Source organism: Rhinoraja longicauda, chromosome 5 (assembly GCF_053455715.1).
Source record: "Rhinoraja longicauda isolate Sanriku21f chromosome 5, sRhiLon1.1, whole genome shotgun sequence".
Classification (NCBI taxonomy): domain Eukaryota; kingdom Metazoa; phylum Chordata; class Chondrichthyes; order Rajiformes; family Arhynchobatidae; genus Rhinoraja; species Rhinoraja longicauda.
In genome coordinates this window covers 79,958,373-79,974,567 of record NC_135957.1, presented here as the reverse complement: position 1 = coordinate 79,974,567, position 16,195 = coordinate 79,958,373, and positions in this window count along the sequence as shown.

Sequence of the window (16,195 nt, the reverse complement as noted above, 5' to 3'; positions counted from 1 at the left end):
ACTCCGCTATCCTTAAGAGCTCTATCCAGCTCTCTCTTGAATGCATTCAGAGAATTGGCCTCCACTGCCTAATGAGGCAGAGAATTCCACAGATTCACAACTCTCTGACTGAAAAAGTTTTTCCTGGCTGAAAAAGTTTTTCCAAACACACGGTGAAGTCCTGAAATGGATTAAAAACCCGTTAAATAAACACAAATGAATTTTTGACCCTGCAGTTATTTTCCTTGAACTAACATCTGCAGTTATTTTCCTCATTTTGTGTCCACCTTCAATTTGAACCAGCATCTGCAGTTATTTTCCTACAGTTCCTCTGTCCCTCTCTTTCCCCTCCCCTTTCCCAGTTCTCCCACCACTCTTCCTGTCTCCTACTACATCCTATCTTTGTCCTGCACCCTCCCCTGACATCAGTCTGAAGTTGGGTCTCGACCCGAAACGTTACCCATTCCTTCTCTCCAGAAGATGCTGCCTGACCCGCTGAGTTACTCCAGCATTTTGTTTCCACCTTCAATTTGAATCAGCATCTGTAGTTATTTTCCTACACAAATGCATTCAAGAGAGAGCTGGATAGAGCTCTTAAGGATAGCGGAGTCAGGGGGTATGGGGAGAAGGCAGGAACGGGGTGCTGATTGAGAATGATCAGCCATGATCACATTGAATGGCGGTGCTGGCTCGAAGGGCCGAATGGCCTCCTCCTGCACCTATTGTCTATTGTCTATTGTCTATAATGAATGGAAGATATGCAAAAAGCAACGGTAATCAAGGACATGTGGAGTCCACAATGGTCCATTGTTGGCGTGGGATAGGTTGTCGTACTAGTTTTACTGTCATCCTGTTGAGCTTCCCGTCTGTCAAACCTATTATCACCTACTCCACAGCCAACAATGCACCATTGTAGGCTCCACGTTTCCTTGACTATCATCGTTTTTTACGTATCTTCCATTCATCTGTTTTAGATTTTAGTTTTTAATTTTTAGTTTTCGAGATACAGCGCAGGAACAGACCCTTTGGCCCATCGAGTCCACACTGACCAGAGATTCCCCTACACTAACACTATCCTACACACACTAGGGACAATATTACATTTATACCAAGCCAATTAGCCTACAAACATGTATATCTTTGGAGTTTATCGAGTCATAGAGTGATACAGTGTGCAAACAGGCCCTTCGGCCCAACTTGCCCACACCGGCCAAAATGTCCCAGTTACACTTGTCCCACCTACCTGCGTTTGGTCCATATCCCTCCAAACCTGTCCTATCCATGTACCTGTCTAACTGTTTCTTAAACATTGGGATAGTCTCAACTACCTCCTCTGGCATCTTGTACCATACACCCACCACCCTTTGTGTGAAAAAAATACCCCTCAGATTCCCATTAAATCTTTTCCCTTTCACCTTAAACCTAGGTCCTCTGGTCCTTGATTCACCAACTCTGGGCGAGAGACTGTGAGTCTACCCGATCTATTCCTCTCACAATTTTATAAACCTCAATAAGATCACGCCTTGTCCTTCTGTGCTCCAAGGAATAGAGTCCCAGCCTACTCAACCTCTCCCTGTAGCTCAGACCCTCGAGTCCTGGCGACATCCTTGTAAATCTCAGAAAACCCTCAGAAAGGCCACCAGCATCCACAAAGACTCTTCACACCCCTGCAACAGTCTGTTCGAACTTCTACCATCGGGCAGACGCTACAAGGCCTTCTACGCCCGCACCTCCAGACTCAGGAACAGCTTCATTCCCAGGGCCATAGGCGCTATGAACCGGATGGTCCTGCTGAACCGGATGGTCACATCGCACAGTGAACCGGCACAGATCTACTTGCACTTTATTCTGTTTTAAAACTGTTACAATTTGTTTCATTGAGTTGTTTAAATTAATACTGACTAGCTAATTAATTTATTGCATCGTATGGGAGGCGCATTCCCAATCTCGTTGTACCCCTGTACAATGACAGTAAAGATATATTGTATTGTATTGTATTGTATTGTATCTTCTCTGTACCCCTTTCCAGCTTAACACCATCTTTCCTATAACACGGTGCCCAGAACTGAACACAATACTCTAATTGTGGCCTCGCCAACTTCATATATAACTGCAACATGACCCCCCCAACTTCTATATTCAATACTCTGACTGATAAAGGCCAATGTGCTAAATGCCTTTTTGACCACCCTATCTACCTGAATTGGAGTCAGGTGGGAAGACACCGAAGATCTCAGAGAAAACTCACGAAGGTCACGGGAAGAAACCTATAAACTCCACACAGACAGCACCCGCAGTCAGGACCGAACCCGGGTCTCTGGCGCTGTAAAGCAGCAACTCTACCGCTGCACCACCGAGCCACTCAGTTATCCCAAGTACCATCTGTATCCCTCATTCCCCTCTCCCCTGACGCTCAGTCTGAAGAAGGGTCTGGACCTGAAACGTCACCCGTTCCTTCTCTCCAGAGACGCTGCCTGTCCCGCTGAGTTACTCCAGATTTTGGTGCCTGTTTAAACCAAATAAACACAAACCCCCCTTCTCGCTCGGGAGACCAGCTGAAAATTGTCATGCGCGCCGTGCACTCGGAGAGCCGAGCGCGCCTTACACAGTCAATTACTGAACCTGTCGACCTCCACCCAATCATCGGCAAGGTGCTGGAGCAAGGAATCAATAGCACCATTAAAATGCGACCGCTCATCCACAGCCTGCTCCCCAAAGCTCAATTTGGGATCTGGCACCAGCATTACGCTTGTCAAACTCCCGGCCCAAGTGACAAGCAGGGGAGGAATGGAAAAAGGGAGGAGGGAAGCACCTGCCCCCAGAGTCCAGGCAAGGTAGCGCAGCGGTAGAGTTGCTGCTTTACAGCGAATGCAGCGCCGGAGACTCAGGTTCGATCCTGACTACGGGTGCTGCACTGTAAGGAGTTTGTACGTTCTCCCCGTGACCTGCGTGGGTTTTCTCCGAGATCTTCGGTTTCCTCCCACACTCCAAAGACGTACAGGTATGTAGGTTAATTGGCTGGGTAAATGTAAAAATTGTCCCTAGTGGGTGTAGGATAGTGTTAATGTGCGGGGATCACTGGGCGGCACGGACTTGGAGGGCCGAAAAGGCCTGTTTCCGGCTGTATATATATGATATGATATGATGATATGAAGGCTTGATCGAGTGGAGCTTCAAGAGGCTCGACCAACACACAGATTGGCCAAGGAGGCAACACTTACGCTCTCATCTCTTTCAACCACCCAGCACAGGTTACTGAGTTGGATGATCAGGCATGATCATATTGAATGGCGGTGCAGGCTCGAAGGGCCGAATGGCCTACTCCTGCACCTATTTTCTATGTTTCTACCTCTGTGCAATCCCCTATTCTTTCCCTACAATTGTTCTACCATCATATCATGTCCGATTGTACTTTTGCATAGTAAGATTTTACTGGATTGTATCTGGGTTAGTGTGTGTGTGTGTGTGTGTGTGTGTGTGTGTGTGTGTGTGTGTGTGTGTGTGTGTATGTGCCTGTGTGTATGTGCCTGTGTGTGTGTGTGTGTGTGTGTGTATGTGCCTGTGTGTGTGTGTGTGTGTGTGTGTGTGTGTGTGTGTGTGTGTGTGTGTGTGTGTGTGTGTGTGTGTGTGTATGTGCCTGTGTGTATGTGCCTGTGTGTGTGTGTGTGTGTGTGTGTGTGTGTATGTGCCTGTGTGTGTGTGTGTGTGTGTGTGTGTGTGTGTGTGTGTGTGTGTGTGTGTGTGTGTGTGTGTGTGTGTGTGTGTATGTGCCTGTGTGTGTGTGTGTGTGTGTGTGTGTGTGTGTGTGTGTGTGTGTGTGTGTGTGTGTGTGTGTGTGTATATGTGCCTGTGTGTGTGTGTGTATGTGCCTGTGTGTATGTGCCTGTGTGTGTGTGTGTATGTGCCTGTGTGTATGTGCCTGTGTGTGTATGTGCCTGTGTGTGTGTGTGTGTGTATGTGCCTGTGTGTATGTGCCTGTGTGTGTGTGTGTGTGTGTGTGTGTGTGTGTATGTGCCTGTGTGTATGTGCCTGTGTGTATGTGCCTGTGTGTGTGTGTGTGTGTGTGTGTGTGTGTGTGTGTGTGTGTGTGTGTGTGTGTGTGTGTGTGTGTGTGTGTGTGTGTGTGTGTGTATGTGCCTGTGTGTGTGTGTGTGTGTGTGTGTGTGTGTATGTGCCTGTGTGTGTGTGTGTGTGTGTGTGTGTGTGTGTGTGTGTGTGTGTGTATGTGCCTGTGTGTGTGTGTGTGTGTGTGTGTGTGTGTGTGTGTGTGTGTGTGTGTGTGTGTGTGTGTGTGTGTGCGTGCGTGCGTGCGTGCGTGCGTGCGTGTGTGTGTGTGTGTGTGTGTGTGTGTGTGTGTGTGTGTGTGTGTGTGTGTGTGTGTGTGTGTGTGTGTGTGTGTGTGTGTGTGTGTGTGTGTGTGTGTGTTGCAGGACGCTTCTTCAGTCTGAAGAAGGGTCTCGACCCGAAACGTCACCCATCGGTTTTCTCCAGAGATGCTGCCTGGCCCGCTGAGTTACTCCAGCGCGTTACTCCAGCGCGTTACTCCAGCTGAGTTACTCCAGCGCGTTGTGTCCATCCTTGGCACATTTAGGTTGCTGAACTAATCTAGAGAGTGTATGACTCTGTAACGTTATGACGATCTACCAACCACCCACACTAATCTAACACCCATTCCATTTCATTCGACCCACACCCTCATCAGCTCCACACCAGTGACCATTTCCAGTGGCCGCTTAACCTACCAACAAGCACAACTCTGGGACAGGCAATGAAATCTGGGCGCCCAGAGGAGACGCACGCAGTGAGGTGTAAAACGTGCAAACTCCCCACAGACAGCGACAGACATTAGGATTGAACTCAGCTCGCTGGAGGTGCGAGACAGCAACACTACCACCACCTAGTTTAGTTTCGGGTCAGTTTAGTTTATTGTCACGTGTACCGAGGTACAGTGAAAAGCTTTTGCTGCGTGCTAACCAGTCAGCAGAAAGACAATACATGATTACAATCGAGCCATTCACAGTGTACAGATGCTGTACATGATAAGTGAATAACGTTTGGTGCAAGATAAAGCCAGCAAAGTCCGACCAAGGAAAGTCCGAGGCTGACCAGTAAGGTAGATAGTAGTTCAGTGAAAGTCAATCATTTTAGTTTATTGTCCGAGGTACAGTGGAAAACCTTTTTGTTGCATGCTAACCAATCAGTGGAAACACAACACATGACGACAATCGAGCCATCCACAGTGTACAGATACATGATAAAGGGAATAACTGGAATAACGTTTAGTGCAAGATAAAGTCCAATAAAGTCCGATCCAAGATAGTCCGAGGGTCTCCAATGAGGTTGATGGTAGCTCAGGACCGCTCTTCTGATTGTGATCGGATGGTTCAGTTGCCTGATAACAGCTGGGAAGAAACTGCCACAGTGCCATACTGGCAATTATTTCTGCTATGCTTACCTGGGTTTTACTGTTATAGGTTTTGCCATCATGTTACGATGCATTTAGTGCATTTGGGAAAGTCTTATCAACGAGAAACAACGAGAAGGATCCTTGAGTTTTCGTCTTTGGCACCGAGCTGAATTTCTCTTGAATATCACAAATATAAATCTCAGTATAAAATGTAACTACCACTGGAACTTAATCAGTACCACTGAAACAAAGCCATAATTATCATTGTAAGATTTATTGAGAGTGAGTGCGGCAAGCTGAGATATTGTTGCTGCCAGATGGTGCTGGCAGAAAAGCCAATTAACTCTTTCCCAGATGGGTTGGTGCAGCAAACTGTCTTCCAGATGCAAACGATGAGGAATATACTCCTAACAAGGTGGATAATCTGTCCAGATGCATTGTGTCCAGGAAGGTTAACAAAATGTCCGTCTCACTATGAACGCATCATTTCCCCTTCTGAAATCTCCTTCTGAGGTTGGCGCAGCGGTAGAGTTGCTCCCTAACAGCGCCGGAGACCCGGGTTCGATCCCGACTACGGGTGCCGTCTGTACGGAGTCTGTACGTTCTCCCCGTGACCTGCGTGGGGTTTTTCCGGGATAGACAATAGACAATAGACAATAGGTGCAGGAGGAGGCCATTCGGCCCTTCGAGCCATCACCGCCATTCAATGTGATCATGGCTGATCATTCTCAATCAGTACCCCGTTCCTGCCTTCTCCCCATACCCCCTGACTCCGCTATCCTTAAGAGCTCTATCCAGCTCTCTCTTGAACGCATTCAGAGAATTGGCCTCCACTGCCTTCTGAGGCAGAGAATTCCACAGATTCACAACTCTCTGACTGAAAAAGTTTTTCCTCATCTCCGTTCTAAATGGCCTACCCCATATTCTTAAACTGTGGCCCCTTGTTCTGGACTCCCCCAACATTGGGAACATGTTTCCTGCCTCTAACGCGTCCAGCCCCTGAATAATCTTATACGTTTCGATAAGATCCCCTCTCATCTAAATTCCAGGGCATTGGCAACAAGGAGAGTCTCTGGAGAAAAAGGATTGGTGACGTTTCGGGTCGGGACTTTTCTTCAGACTATCTATCTGTCTATCTGGTAACTACCCAGTCTACTAATTTTGTGTTGTGTAGCTGGTGTTTCTCATCACAATGTGAATTCTTTCTGAAAAGGTGATTCACCCCAAATCCTTCTGCCTAAATATACATTTGCTGTTCCAGAAATTACATACAGTAGAGTCATAGAGTTACGGGCAGCACGGTGGCGTAGCGGTAGAGCTACTGCCTTACAGCGCCAGAGGCCCGGGTTCGATCCTGACTACGGGTGCTGTTTGAGCGGAGTTTGCACGTTCTCCCCATGACTTGCGTGGGTTTTCTCCAGGATCTTCGGTTTCCTCCCACACTCCAAAGGCAGGCAGGTTTATAGGTTAATTGGCTTGGTATCAATGTAAAATTGTCCCTATAATGTTAGTGTGCGGGGATCGCTGGTCGGTGGGCCGAAGGACCTGTTTCCACGCTGCATTTTTAAAAAGTAAAACTAGAAGGCTCTCTTAGATCATCGATTGATATGGGATGATTTTATTTTTGTCTTCTGTCATCATGGATACATTGCGAGGCAGGGTGGGAGGAACTGTAGTCAAGGTAACTGTGGGAGTCAGTGAGTTTTGTGGTGGATGTCAGTACTTCGACTGTATGGTGTTTGTACGTTCTCCCCGTGACCACGTGGGTTTTCCTTGGGATCACCAGTTTCATCCCACACTCCAAAGACGTACAGGTTTGTAGGTTAATTGGCTCCAGTAAAATTGTAAAAAATGTCCCTAATGTGTAGGATAGTGCAAGTGTATGGGGATCGCTGGTCGGCGTGGAAACAGGCCCTTCCGCCCACCGAGTCCGCGCCGACCAGCGATCCCCGCAACCTTAACACTATCCTACACGCACTAGGGACAATTTACAATTTTACTGAAGCCAATTAGCCTACAAGCCTGTACGTCTTTGGAGTGTGGGGGGGAAACTGGAGCACCCGGAGAAAACCCACGCAGGTCACGGGGAGAACGTGCAAACTCATTACAGACAGCAGCCGTAGTCAGGATCGAAACCGGGTCTCTGGCGCTGTAAGGCAGCAGCTCTACCGCTGCGCCACTGTTGTCATTTCACTTCCACTCTTCCACGGGGAAAGGATGGATTGCAAGCAATTCCATCTGAATACCAACCCATTTAATCTTCGGAGTATGGGTTACAAGAAAAGACACAGCCATTAGTTTTGCGGGTGGATTAGAATCTAACGTTCAGAATTGCATCCAGCCATTAGACAATAAACAATAGACAATAGGTGCAGGAGGAGGCCATTCGGCCCTTCGAGCCAGCACCACCATTCAATGTGATCATGGCTGATCATTCTCAATCAGTACCCCATTCCTGCCTTCTCCCCATACCCCCTGACTCCGCTATCCTTAAGAGTTCTATCCAACTCTCTCTTGAATGCATTCAGAGAATTGGCCTTCACTGCCTTCTGAGGCAGAGAATTCCACAGATTCACAACTCTCTGACTGAAAAAGTTTTTCCTCATCTCAGTTCTAAATGGCCTACCCCTTATTCTTAAACTGTGGCCCCTTGTTCTGGACTCCCCCAACATTGGGAACACGTTTCCTGCCTCTAACGTGTCCAACCCCTTAATAATCTTATACGTTTCGACAAGATCTCCTCTCATCTTTCTAAATTCCAGTGTATACAAGCCTAGTCGCTCCAGTCTTTCAACATATGATAGTCCCGCCATTCCGGGAATTAACCTAGTAAACCTATGCTGCACGCCATTCATTCTCTGTTATAAGAGACCATGTTGATTTTCGTCTCAAATTATTAGTACATAAAAGATTACTATAAAATTAAAGAGTGCACAGTATCTATCTGTCTTTTCTCCTTAAAAGAATAGTTGGAGGAAATAGATTACGATAAAGTCATAACTATAACTGCTAATAGACACGAATATTCAAGTCATTAAATAATTGTAATAGGTTTCAACTTGGTTTGCATCTCTTGGAAGAATAAAATTATTCATTCTCTGATAATGATCCAACTGTTTTTTTTTCTTTCACAGAATTACATGTAAAATGCTCCGTCAATTAACCTATGAAATATAATGTGACACTGGACCAAGTGGACCCGTTGGGCCCAAACCTCTCCTACATTGGTGCGGCACCCTCTCCTATCCCCCTTCCCTCTCTCCCCTCCCCCCTCCCTCTCCCCTCTCCCACTCCCCCTCCTCCCCTTCCCCCTCCCTCCCTCCTCCCCAACCCCTCCCCCTCCCCTCCCCTCCCCTCCCCCCTCTGCCCCCCTCCCCATCCCCTGCTCCCCTTCTCCTCCACCCCACCATCCCCCTCAACTTCCCTTATCCTCCCTCCTCCCTCCTCCCCCTCCCCCTCCCCATCCTCTGCCCCCTTCCCCTCCCCCCCACTCCATCCCCCTCAACCCCCTTTATCCTCCCTCCTCCCTCTCTCCCTCCCCCCAAGCCACTCCCTCCCCCCTCCCTCCCTTGGAGATAGATTTAAACTTTAAAATGTGAATAACTTTAAAAATATAACACCGATTTCAATGAAACTTCTTCCATCAGCACCAAAGGCACGACGGTGATTAAGCTGGGCCTAACATTGTCGCGCTGTCATGTACCGTTTTGGCTGTAGTTCAGGAACAAACAAACAAACAAACAAACAAACAAACGAGAGTTTTAGTATATAGATGAAAAAGGGAGTTGCGGTCTGCCTTACCAGCGAAAATCAAGTCAAGAGTCAAGAGTGTTTTGTGTACCATATGCACCGGATGTGAACTCAAATTCATTCCCTCTTCCTTTCCCATCTGTGTTTTGGTCTTAGATTAGCTTATTATTCATGTCTTTCATCATGTAATGAGCTAACATCCTGTCTGCACTTTAAACTCACACTCAAGAGATTCGAGAGAGTCAAGAATGTTTAATTGTCATCTGCACCAAGATTGGAACAATTAAATTCTTACTCGCTGCAGCTTTTACAGGCACACTAGACAGCACAGAAATGTGGTCCATCGACAGAGCAGCTGAGTTCTTGCTTTGTCTCAAAGATAGGCCCTGAATGGCTGGAGTAACTCAGCGGGTCAGGCAGCATCTTCTGGAGGAAGGGAATAGGTGACGTTTCGGGTCCAGACCCTTCTTCAGACTGAGAGTCAGGGGACTGGAAGACTGGAGGTATGGAAAGGTACAAAGATCAAATGAATGAAAGGCATGAAAAGATCAAGTCAAAGCCAGCGACGACGATCAAGGAAAGGTGGAGCCCACAATGGTCCATTGTTGGCTGTGGGGAAGGTGGTAACGAGTAGATGCAAGCAGTGACTCTGGTTTTCCTGCTTAGTCTCACAAATTAATTATCTTCAATCGTTCAGCCATTTCTTTTTGAAAGTTACGACGGAATCTGAGTGATTGGGTGATCGATGGTCAGCATGGACTTGATGGGCCAAACGGCCTATTTCCATGCTGCATCTTTCAATCATTCAAGTCATTTTGAAGGTAGGCACAAAATGCTGGAGTAACTCAGCGGGTCAGGCAGCATCTCAGGAGAGAAGGAATGGGTGACGTTTCGGGTCGAGACCCTTCTTCAATCTGAAGAAGGGTCTCGACCCGAAACGTCATCCATCCCTCCTCTCCTGAGATGCTGCCTGACCCGCTGAGTTACTCCGGCATTTTGTGTCTACCTTCGATTTGAACCAGCATCTGCAGTTATTTTCCTACGAGTAATTTTGAAGTGCTCTTTGGAACACCTTTGGACTTTAGAGAAATAGATCCTAAAAAGGACCTTCAGCAACGAAGTTCGTGCCGACCAGCGATCACCTCGTAGACTAGGACAATCCTACACACTAAGAGCAACGTTTATAATTTTACCAAAGCCAATTAAACAACAAACCTGTACATTCGTCGAGTGTGGGAGGAAAGCGTAGCCTGACCCATTGAGTTACTTCATCTTTTTGTTCCTGTCTTCTGTACTGTGCTGCATTCCATGTTTAATCGGTGGAATATAAGGGGCTGTTAAGATTACTAAGGGGTTGGACACGTTAGAGGCAGGAAACATGTTCCCAATGTTGGGGGAGTCCAGAACCAGGGGCCACAGTTTAAGAATAAGGGGTAGGCCATTTAGAACTGAGAAGAGGAAAAACGTTTTCAGTCAGAGAGTTGTGAATCTGTGGAATTCTCTGCCTCAGAAGGAAGTGGAGGCCAATTCTCTGAATGCATTCAAGAGAGAGCTAGATAGAGCTCTTAAGGATAGCGGAGTCAGGGGGTATGGGGAGAAGGCAGGAACGGGGTACTGATTGAGAATGATCAGCCATGATCACATTGAATGGCAGTGCTGGCTCGAAGGGCCGAATGGCCTCCTCCTGCACCTATTGTCTATTGTCTATTGTCTATAATAGACACTGTATGTTTCTTTTTTTTCCTAGTCAGATGTGCAGCACTTTGGTCAACGTGGGTTGTTTTTAAATGTGCTATACAAATAAATTGACTTGACTTGACTTGACTATAATATAGGTGGAATCACCCACAGACTGGTAATCACCGACTTTACCACAGTTCTGACTTCCCATCCACCTCACTGGAACTCCTTGGACCACCTTTCGTCGGATTGTTACTGGACCTTACCTTGCACTAAAGATTATTCACTTTATCCTGTATTTGTGCACTGTGGGCTGGTTGCTCGTTATCGTGGATCGTCTTTCGGTACAGCACGCAACAAAAAGCTTTTCACTGTACCTCGGCACGCGTGACAATAAACTGAACTCAACTAAACTGAGCTGTGTTGCTCCATAGTAGGAACTGCATATTAACGAGGAGAAGGATGGCAACCATTCTGATAAATCGTACAATGGAGCAAGTTGTGAAGATGTTAGAGAAACATAGAAACATGGAAAATAGGTGCAGGAGTAGGCCATTCGGCCCTTCGAGCCAGCACCGCCATTCAATACGATCATGGCTGATCATCCAAAATCAATACCTCGTTCCCGGTTTCTCCCCATATCCCTTTATTCCGTTAGCCCTAAGCGCTAAATCTAACTCTCTCTTGAAAACATCCAGTGAATTGGCCTCCACTGCCTTCTGTGGCAGAGAATTCCACAGATTCACAACTATCTGGGTGAAAAAGTTTTTCCTCATCTCAGTCCTAAATGGCCGACCCCTTATCCTTAAACTGTGACCCCTGGTTCTGGACTCTCCAAACATGGGGAACATTTTTCCTACATCTAGCCAGTCCAATCCCTTAAGTATTTGATATGTCTCTATAAGATCCCCTCTCATCCTTCGAAATTCCAGTGAATATAAGCCCGGCCGACCCATTCTTTCATCATACGACAGTCCCGCCATCCCGGGAATTAACCTTGGTGAACCAACGCTGCACTCCCTCAATAGCAAGAATGTCCTTCCTCAAATTAGGAGACCAAAACTGCACAGAATACTCCATGTACTGTGCAGTTTGAGTTGCAGGCTGAAGAGACGTTGCAGGACTGCTGGACTTCACACTACCATCTTAAACGAAGGAGCTGATGCGAAAGTTGGTTCAATAATTTAAATTTTACAAACTCCCTGGACTCATGTAAGATTGATTGATTGAATGATTGATTGAAAGATGCAGCATGACAACAGGCCCTCCATCCAAAAACGCTCAACAAATCCACCCAAAACTTCATCCTCAATATTGATGGTCTCCCAGTATCCACTTCCCCTCACATCCGGAATCTTGGAATCATCTTTGATCAAACCCTCTCCTTCGACAAACACATCAAACACATCACCAAGACAGCCTTCTTCCACCTCAAAAACATCGCCCGTCTCCGTCCATCCCTCTCCTCCACAGCTGCAGAAACCCTCATCCACGCCTTCACCACCTCCCGTCTGGACTACTGCAACAGCCTCCTCTATGGCTCACCCTCAAAAATCATCAGTAAACTTCAATACATTCAAAACTCCGCTGCCCGTCTACTCACCCACTCCCCGATCCGTGACCATATCACCCCCCGTCCTTTACAAGCTCCACTGGCTCCCCATCCCCCAGAGAATCCAGTACAAAATCCTCCTCATGACCTACAAAGCCCTCCATAACCTGACCCCATCCTACCTGACTGACCTCCTCCACAGACACACTCCCACCTGCACCCTCCGCTCTGCTGCTGCCAACCTCCTGTCCCCCCCCCCCCCCCCCATCCGGACCAAACTCAGATCCTGGGGGGACAGGGCTTTCTCCATCGCTGCTCCCACCCTCTGGAACTCACTACCCCAAACTGTCAGAGACTCCTCCTCACTCACCACATTCAAAACATCACTGAAGTCTCACCTGTTCAGCACTGCCTTCAACCACTGACCGTCACCTCACCTTCTGTCTCCTTTTTCTGTTCGTTTACTTATTTATCTATTTATTTTCTTCTCTATGTTCTAGTAATCCCTGTAAAGCATCTTTGAGTGTTAGAAAAGCGCTATATAAATTTAATGCATTATTATTATTATTATTATTATCGATCACCTATATACACTAGTTCTATGTTATCCCACTTTATATCAGATGGTAGTAGATCCTTCTCTAGGAAGAGCACGGTGGTGGGGTGGGGCGGCATGGTGGCGCAGTGGTAGGGTTGCTGCCTTACAGTGCTTGCAGTGCCGGAAACCCGGGTTCGATCCCGACCACGGTTGCTGTCTGTATGGAGTTTGTACGTTCTCCCCGTGACCGCATGCGTTTTCACCTGGATCTCCGGTTTCCTCCCACACTCCGAAGTCGTATAGGTATGTATGTTAATTGGCTTGGTGCATGTGTAAATTGTCCCTAGTGTGTGTAGGATAGTGTTAGTGTACGGGGATCGCTGGTCAATGCAGACTCGGTGAGCCGAAGGGGCTGTTTCCACGCTGGATCTCAAAAACTAAAAGCACGCAAAGAGTTATCATATCATATCATATATCATATATATACAGCGCGGAAACAGGCCTTTTCGGCCCACCAAGTCCGCGCCGCCCAGCGATCCCCGCACATTAACACTATCCTACACACACTAGGGACAATTTTTTACATTTTACCCAGTCAAATTAACCTACATACCCGTACGTCTTTGGAGTGTGGGAGGAAACCGAAGATCTTGGAGAAAACCCACACAGGTCACGGGGAGAACGTACAAACTCCTTACAGTACAGCACCCGTAGTCAGGATCGAACCTGAGTCTCCGGCGCTGCATTCGCTGTAAAGCAGCAACTCTACCGCTGCGCTACCGTGCCGCCCTCCGGGTGCCACTCTCCGGGTGCCATCTTGCATCTGAGTGCTCCCAGCAGGTTGCAGAAAGTGGTGGCCATTTCCCCCTCCATCATTGAAGGGATCTGCAGAAAGCTCTGCTTTAGAAAGCAGCTCCTACCATCAAAGACCAACATCACTAGGGTTGCCAACTATCTCACTCCCAAATAAGGGACAAGGTGATGTCACCGCCCTGCACCCCACGTGACCTCACCCAGCCAGCGGCCACGTGCCCCCGCTCCACCAATGGCGGCCACCCGGACCAGAAGGCGGGTTGCTACGCAACCTCCGTTAGGCGGCGCCCGGGCCTACACTGTCTGGACCTACACTGTCCGGGCCTACACTGTCTGGACCTACACTGTCCGGACCTACACTGTCTGGACCTACACTGTCCGGACCTACACTGTCTGGACCTACACTGTCCAGACCTACAGTGTCCAGACCTACAGTGTCCAGGCCTACAGCATCCGGGCTTACAGCGCCCCCCTCCCAAGGGGCCGAAAGCAGTCTGTATGGAGTTCTCCCCTTGATCGCATGGGTTTTCTCCGGGCGCTCCAGTTTCCTCCCACACAACAAAGACGTACAGGCTTGTAGGTTATTTTAGCTTCTGAAAATTGTAAATTGTACCTTACGTGTAGGATAGTGTTCGTGTACGGGGATCGCTGGTTGGCGTGGACCCGGTGGGCCGAAGGGCCTGTTTCCACGCTGTATCTCGACACTAAACCACGACGTACTTTGCACTGCTAAGTTCGCACTCTGGCTTGCATTACCCTGGTCTTGTTTACCTATTACAACTGATAATATACTTTCTGCTTATTTATTGTGCCGTCGCGTTTAATGTACCTGCAAAGCTGCAGCAAGTTTGAATCTCATTGCTCCGCTCACAATAGAATTACACATGCTTGACTCTCTTGACTCTTTTGACAGTGAGCTGTAAGTACAGATTAAGGCAAGGAATAATAAGACCAAACGCAAGTGAGAGAGGAATGGAGAATTAGTCAGGATTAAAAGGACAGTGGGTTTCATTGATTGTATAATTGGCTGATATTTGTGACTCCCAGAATTACCAACACAACAAAAAGAGTGATTTTCAAATTCACTAAATCAATTTTTTAAATCAATCGAAGCAAGCGATGTATCTACACAGAGGTTTACCTCAAATGGTGCGCCAAGGCTGAACATGGTCACTGTGAAAACACCTAATCCTTTAAAGGGGGTTGTTAAGGAGACATTCAGTTTTGTTTAATTTAGTCTAGAGGTACAGTGCGGAAACTGGCCCTTCGGCCCACCGAGTCCACGCCGACCACAGCGATAGTACACTATAATAATAATAATAATAATAATAATAATAAGCATTTATTTTATATAGCGCCTTTCCAGAAGCTCAAAGCGCTTTACAAAAACAATCATAACATAAAAACAAACAGACAAACTATCCTAACGGAGAAGCGGCGAATAAACAGCGCCAGCGTCCTCTCACGTCAGGGTCCGGCAGTAGACAACAAAAAGCACAGGACACACAGATACAATTTTTACACAAACAGCCATCACAGTGATTGCTCTAGGCATACCCTCACAGTGATGGAAGGCAAAGAAAAGTCTTATCTCCTCCTCATTCTTCTCCCGTGGTGCCACGAGGTGATCGAGGCTCCCAAATTTTTGAAGCCCCCACCGGGCGATGGAAAGTCCCAGGGCCAAGCCGAGCAGGCCGATGAAGGTCCTGAGCCCCCACCAGGCGATGGAAAGTCCCAGGGCCGAGCCGAGCCGAGCAGGCCGATGAAGGTCCTGAGCCCCCACCAGGCGATGGAAAGTGCTGCGGCCGAGCCACGCAGGGCGATGAAGGGCCTGCGAGTGGGTCGATCGTACCTCGCGCTTCGGGGCGGTCGAAGCTGCTACGGCTGGAGATCCCAAAAACCGGTCGCCAGCCAGGGACCTGCGAGCTCCCGATGTTGCGGTCTGCAGGGCCCACGGCCAAAGCCTCCGAGATGGTAAGTCCAGGCCCTGCGACCGGAGTCTTCAAGGTCGATCCCAGCTGGAGGCCGCCGACTCCACGATGTTAGGCCGTAGCGCGAACGGAGATACGACACGGTAAAGGTCGCATCTCCGTTGAGGAGGAGATTAGAAAAAAGGTTTCCCCCAATCCCCCCACCACCCCCCCACATACACAGAGTTAAAAATAGAACAAAACGTACATTAAACGATGACAATAGACAAAAAAACAAAAAAAGACAGAGAGACTGCCGGTGAGCCGCAGCTGCAGAACACAGCCACTAGCACTATCCTACACACACTAGGGACAATTTACTATTTTTACCGAAGCCAAATTAATCTACAAACCTGCACGTCTTTGGAGTGTGGGAGGACACCGGGGCATCCGGAGAAAACCCACGCAGGTCACGGGGAGAATGTACAAACTCCGTACAGAGAGCATCCATTGTCAGGATTGAACCCGGGTCTCTGGCGTTGTAAGGCAGCAACTCTACCGCTGCG